Source organism: Xyrauchen texanus, chromosome 1, assembly GCF_025860055.1.
Source record: "Xyrauchen texanus isolate HMW12.3.18 chromosome 1, RBS_HiC_50CHRs, whole genome shotgun sequence".
Lineage (NCBI taxonomy): Eukaryota > Metazoa > Chordata > Actinopteri > Cypriniformes > Catostomidae > Xyrauchen > Xyrauchen texanus.
The window spans coordinates 3967952-3974751 of record NC_068276.1 but is presented as its reverse complement, the minus strand read 5'-3'; the positions used below and the strand labels follow the sequence as shown (position 1 = coordinate 3974751).

At 42.6% G+C, this 6800-nt stretch overlaps 1 pseudogene; it reads left to right on the top strand.

Moving 5' to 3' along the window:
* Window positions 1-4476: 4476 nt before the first annotated feature.
* On the top strand, window positions 4477-5979 carry LOC127620799 (ELAV-like protein 2; annotated as a pseudogene).
* The last annotated feature ends 821 nt before the right edge of the window (window positions 5980-6800 follow it).

Sequence of the window (6800 nt, the reverse complement as noted above, 5' to 3'; positions counted from 1 at the left end):
AGATGCGCTATGGCTATGCTGTGATCTTTGTTTGGATTCATCGGATCTATTTTCGCTGCTAAAATAGACCAAAACAGTCATTATTTCGTCTAAAATGTAAGTGATTTAATATTATTAACTTGTTTGTTGAACTGTCATATGAAATCAGTGTCACATTTGTGAGGTGATGGTAAATTAAGAGATGGTCAGTTGTCAGCTCTCTTGGTCGTCAGGTCGTGTGATGTATGTTGCTGAACTGTATTCAAATTTTATAAATATAAAAACACCACATTTTGAAATTTAACTGCAGTATGTCAATTTAGTTTATTTGTGTGTGCTGCGCTCATAGACTTTAGAAAACGGCGCTCATTTGTTTGATTTCAACCTGTCTTTGCAAGGCCGCGAAACTCATATTTTGCTCCTTGCAGACAAAGTGCACGCCTTCACACAAACACTAGACCTCTGGCATGGCCGCATCAGTCGAGGGAACTGCGCCATGTTCCCCAGCCTTGCAGACTTTATCACTGATGCAGGCACGTCACACGATTTCTCCTCTCTATTTCAATCAGCGTCTGAGCACCTGTCAGCAATGAGAAAACAATTTGCGACGTACTTTAAAGAGGATTATCGCTCTTTTGCGTGGGTTCGAGATCCGTTTGTGTGCACAGCAAACGAGCTATCAATTGATATGCAGGAACAGCTTATTGAGCTGAAGAGTGACAGTAGACTGAAGGAACTCTTTAGCTCCTCCCCTCTTTCGTCATTCTGGGCAGCATTGATGCAGGAATACCCTGAACTCTGTGACGTCGCCTTGAAGATTCTCCTTCCTTTCAGCGTCGACATATTTGTGTGAGGCAGGATTCTCAAAAATGACTGCACTCAAAACGAAATACCGCAATCGTGCACAAATCGAGGATGATTTGAGGCTATGTTTATCAAACATTGAGCCAAGAATTGAGGATCTTTGCAAGGCAAAGCAGGCTCAGGTCTCACATTAACATCACCTACCAGCAAGCTTCTGTAAAAATGCAGATGATGCCTACTATTAGGCCTAGTAATAATAACAATAATAAAGCATAAATAAATATCAGAGGTCTGGTGCCAATTCCCAATTATAGCAATAGCCTAGTAATGATAATAGGCCTACTCATGATGATAATAATAATAATAACAACAATAAAGCATGTAACCTCATATAATTATATAGCAATAGCCTAGTAATGATGATAGGCCTACTACTACTCATAATAATAATAATAATAATAATGCCTGCAAGCTCACATTAGAAGTCTGGTGCTACTGCCTATTATTATTATAATAACAACAACAACAACAACAACAATAATAAAGCATGGGGCGGGGGGCACTGGGGCCCCAACTGCAATGAATCAGCTTTGGGGGGGCCCAGCTTGCAAAAGGTTGAGAACCCCTGGTTTAGGGTAACAGTATGTCCTTACCTCGGAAGGGGCCTTGTAAAAAAAAAAAAAGTCACACCAGGATTTTTACATGTTCTTCAATGCCCGGGATTTATACTTTCATACTGAAGTACGTTCTGTACTCATTCATGGATGTACATGTCGTAAATACGTGTTAGTAAATTAGCATATCAGTTTAATTTGAACCATCTCCCTCAGGTGCTGCACGTGTGATAGAGGGAGAAAGAGCACATGCTTCAAGTGACCACAAGAAGGAAAAGGGGAAAAAGATCCGGTGTTCTCATCAGAGAAAGAAGCTGCGCAAATTGACCCCCGCTATACTACTGGCAAATGTTCAGTCTCTAGACAAGCTTAGAGTGTGAATCTCTTTCCAATGAGACGAGAGACTGCTGTGTTATCTGCCTTACAGAAACTTGGTTTCGAACCCGCGGGGTTCTCAGTGCACCGAGCGGACAGAGCGAAAGACCTCTCAGGTAAAAGCAGAGGTGGTGGTGTATGTTTTATGATCAACAAAATCATGGCGTGATCAGAGGAACGTACATTTTATCAAGTCTTTCTGCTCTCCTGATCTGGAATATCTCATGCTTCTGTGTCGACCATTCTGGCTACCGAGGGAATTCACAGCGGTCATCATCACAGCTGTTTACATCCCCCACAAGCCGACACAGACCGGGCACTCAGGGAACTGTATGGGAGTATAAGTGAGCAGGAAACCACGTACCCTGAGGCCATGTTCATTGTTACCGGGGACTTTAACAACGCCAATTTTAAAACAATCGCACCAAAATACCACCAACACATCAGCTTCAACACACGAGGGATCCGGGTTTTGGACCATTGCTAGTCTCCTTTCCGGGATGGCTACAAATCCCTCCCCGCCCCCATTTGGCAAATCGGACCACTCTTCCGTTCTGCATCTGCCCGCTTACAGGCAGAAACTGAAACAGGAAGCACCCACCCTAAGAACAATCCAGTGCTGGTCGGACCAATCAGACTCTGCGCTACAAGACTGTTTTGTTCACACAGACTGAGAGATGTTCCGGTCCGCCTCTGATGACATCGAGGTTTATCGCGGATAGCGTAGCGTGTTTCATCAGGAAGTGCGTAGAGGATGTTGTTCGACCCAAAAAATAATTTTATAGATAATAATAGCGATGTTACGCACGGCACTTTTAATTCTGGGAACACGGAGGAGCATAAACAAGCCATTTATGCCATCAGAGCAGCCAAATGCCAGTACAGGCACAAGATGGACTCACTGCAGTTTGCCTTCTGCAAAAACCGCTCCACTGATGATGCCATTGCATCTACAATACACACTGCTCTCTCCCACCTGGTAAAAAGGAACACATATGTGAGAATGCTGTTTGTAGACTACAGCTCAGCATTCATCACCATAGTGCCCTCCAAGCTTGATAAGAAACTCCGGGCTCTGGGCTTAAACATCTCGCTGTGCAGCTGGATCCTGGACTCCCTGTCAGGCACAGGTCAGGTGGTTAGAATGGGCAGCAACACCTCCTCATCACTGACCCTCAACACTGGAGCCCTGCAGGGCTGTGTTCTCAGCCCACTCCTGTATTCACTATACACACATGACTGTGTGGCAACACACAGCTCCAATGCCATCATTAAGTTTGCTGATGATATGACGGTGGTAGGTCTGATCACTGACAATGAAGAGCCTACAGAGAGGAGGTGCACACTCTGACACGCTGGTGTCAGGAGCACAATCTCTCCCTCAACATCAGTAAAACCAAGGAGCTTGTGGTGGATTTCAGGAGGAAAGACAGAGAACACAGCCCCATCACCATTAATGGAGCACCGGTGGAGAGAGTCAGCAGCTTCAAGTTCCTCGGTGTCCACATTATTTAGGAACTCACATGGTCAGTCCACACTGAGGCCGTTGTGAAAAAGGCTCACCAGCGCCTCTTCTTCCTGAGACGGCTGAGGAAGTTTGGAATGAACCACCACATCCTCACACGGTTCTACACCAGCACTGTAGAGAGCATCCTGACTGGCTGCATCACCGCCTGGTACGGCAATAGCACCGCCCACAACCGCAAAGACCTGCAAAGGTTGGTGAGGAACTGCCAGACACATCATCGGAGGTGAGCTTCCCTCCCTCCAGGACATATACACTAGGCGGTGTGTGAAACGCTCGGAGGATCATCAGAGACTCCAGCCACCCGAGTCATGGGCTGCTCTCACTGCTACCATCAGGCAGGCGGTATCGCAGCATCAGGACCCGCACCAGCCGACTACATGACAGCTTCTTCCCCCAATCAATCAGACTTTTGAACACTTGATCTCTCACGATCAATATACATCAGCCCTGCACTTTATTAAACTTATTATTATACTATTAATCTTTTATTGTATGTGTATTCTATATTGTGTGTATTGTTTACTGTACATTGTATCTAATTATTGTGTTGTGTAAGTATGTGTACATTAGATATGTAAATTGTGTTGTGTAAATATGTTGTTTACTGTAATTGTTATATGTCTTGTCACTGTCATGACTGATATGTTGCTCTGAACTTCACAAGACTTTCACCTACTGTTGCACTTGTGTATAGGGTCATGTGACAAAGTGATTTGATTTTGACACACACACACATACATAGTCTTACACATGCACACGGTCTCACACACACAGTCACTTACAGTCACACACAAAGAGTCACACACACATACATAGAAGTGTGTTAAAGTGATTTGATTTGAATAAGTCTGAACTTGTTTACATTCTGCTGATGAAGTTTGTTAGTGATATAGATGGACATAAATAAAATAATTACATCTGTAGGATGTTTGTGTTGTAGGGATGCACATGCAGATTTCAGATATAAAATCAGTGATTGAATGACATGTTTTATATATATTTCTGTCATGGAAATAATGTCTGTTTTCTGAGGATAATTTGAGCAGGACATTTTCTTGACGTGTTTTCAGATTATACAGTGTGTTCTCAGTGTTATTTGTGCTGCTGTGAGTGTCGATGTTTGAAGACTCTTCTCATGTGTTTTCTGTTGACAGACGTGATCTCTGTTCTTCTGTGATGGCTGTTAGACTGTGTGACGTGGCGTCTCTTCTGAGGAGCGGCTCATGGGCAGCTGAGCCCTGGACTGGGGTCAGTCTTCATCTCATTCATCATCTGTAGTCATCCACCCCATGTTTCGTTTAGTACTTCTCAGGAAGAAATATTTCTCCTTTTCTGTCCTGTTAACAATGATTCATGGGTAATGTGAACCTGTAAAAGTGGAATAGTTCACTGTAGGGCTGCACAATATGGAGAACTATGTGATCTGTGGTAAGTTGTTCGATAATGCGATATGATAATTCTATGACATTCATTTTAGGTGTCCGCTCGAACTGAAATTGATTGTAATAATACAGAACAGATTGTAATAATACAGAACAGTGCGTCTATCCCAATGATCACAAATATAGTTGTCTTTTGTTCCAAATTGCATATAATATATACCATTTTCCCATTTGCTGTTCATCCATTATTTCTATTTAATGTGTGGGTTTGTTAAGGTAAGGGGATACGGTATTCATTTTATAACTTCAAAAAGGTCTTAAGTCTTAAATTTGATTTTAAAAACCGTACAGCAACCCTGTAATTACAGAAATGGCTGATGCGGTGTGGGGCATTGTTTTGTGAAGTGAATGGCATCAGACAAGTCCATCAAGTCTCGTGTAAAACTGCCTTAATAGTGTGTGTCTGTCTGTGTGCAGCAGGTGATCGCTGCCATGGAGACACAGCTGTCGAACGGGCGGGCTGCACCTCCAACAACGGTCCCAACAACGTGTCTACTAACTGTGCGTCACCTGTGGAGATGACTGACGGTGGCAGTGGTGGTGAGGAAAGTAAGACTAACCTGATCGTGAACTATCTGCCTCAGAACATGACACAGGAAGAGCTGAAGAGTCTGTTCGGCAGCATCGGAGAGATCGAGTCCTGCAAACTCGTGCGGGACAAAATCACAGGTACACATGGGGGACTGGTTGCCCTCAACCAGACCTTTTGATTATTGAGGTTTGACGAGTCTGTTAATCATGTACTATAGCGTTCAAACAAGCTACCAATAAAATGGAGCTGACCACATTGAAGAACATTTTTACTTCAGTAATCATTTAATATCAGTGTGCACACATGATCAGACCGCTGTTATAACACATGATGTGTGTGGTGTAGGTCAGAGTTTGGGTTATGGCTTTGTGAACTACGTGGAACCCAAAGATGCAGAGAAAGCCATCAACACTTTAAACGGACTCAGACTGCAGACTAAAACCATTAAGGTAACGACAAACACAAACTATCTCCATCTGTTGATTTAGTGTGTCGCAGTTAAATTTAATTCACACTGGTTTTTGTTTGAAGGTGTCGTATGCCCGTCCGAGCTCAGCCTCCATTCGTGATGCTAACCTGTATGTGAGCGGCCTGCCTAAAACCATGACCCACAAAGAGCTGGAGCAGCTGTTCTCTCAGTACGGCCGCATTATCACCTCCAGAATACTGCTGGACCAGGTCACAGGTCAGAAATACATCACTTGAATCACATTAACCCTCTGGGGTCGGCAAACGCGCCGGCGCGTTTTGCTGGATATTTTCGTCATTACAGCAGAAACAACTTAAAATACTCTGTCATTTTTGGGTATACAGATAAGTGTAAGACATCATTAGAGACTATAAAGGGTCTACTTTTATTTGTGTACACTCACAATAACAACAAAACCTTGTACTTTTGTAAAATAAAGAAAATAAAAAGGTTGAGCTTTCAGCAGTCTCTGTGTTCACAAGCATATTTCAGAAACACGTCACAAAAATGAACTGAAACTCTGCGAATTCTTATCACTCAAACATGAAACATATGTCTAAAGAAAGCTTAAAATGTCTACTTTTAAATAAAACTATTCCAATTTAAAACAAATATTCTCCTGCAATGCAATCTGTTTGAAACAAAGCGATGTACAGTTTTTACCGGTCCATCTCATTATCTGTAATGTGATCACACCCACCAGCAGAGCTGCGCCATTCATACGCTAATGTGCTGAGGCGATCAATGCAAATGTACACGCCCCTACTCTGAGGTAAACACTTTTCAATCATTTTTTCTGCGCGTTTGCAATGACACGACCAGAAAGCTCCAGGATATTATGGAAGATTTAAAATTTTCCTCAGAAGAAAAGCAGGACTCCGATGGGCGTTTGTATTTTGAAGAGTGATTTGATCCAGCTGAGGTTACAATTTCAGATGAGTAAGTCATTTAGTTTTCATTAGTTCACATGCTATATTATATATACATGTACATGTAAATTGTATGCTGTATGATTTAAATATGATGTGTAATATGATATAAAAATAACGTGAATGTT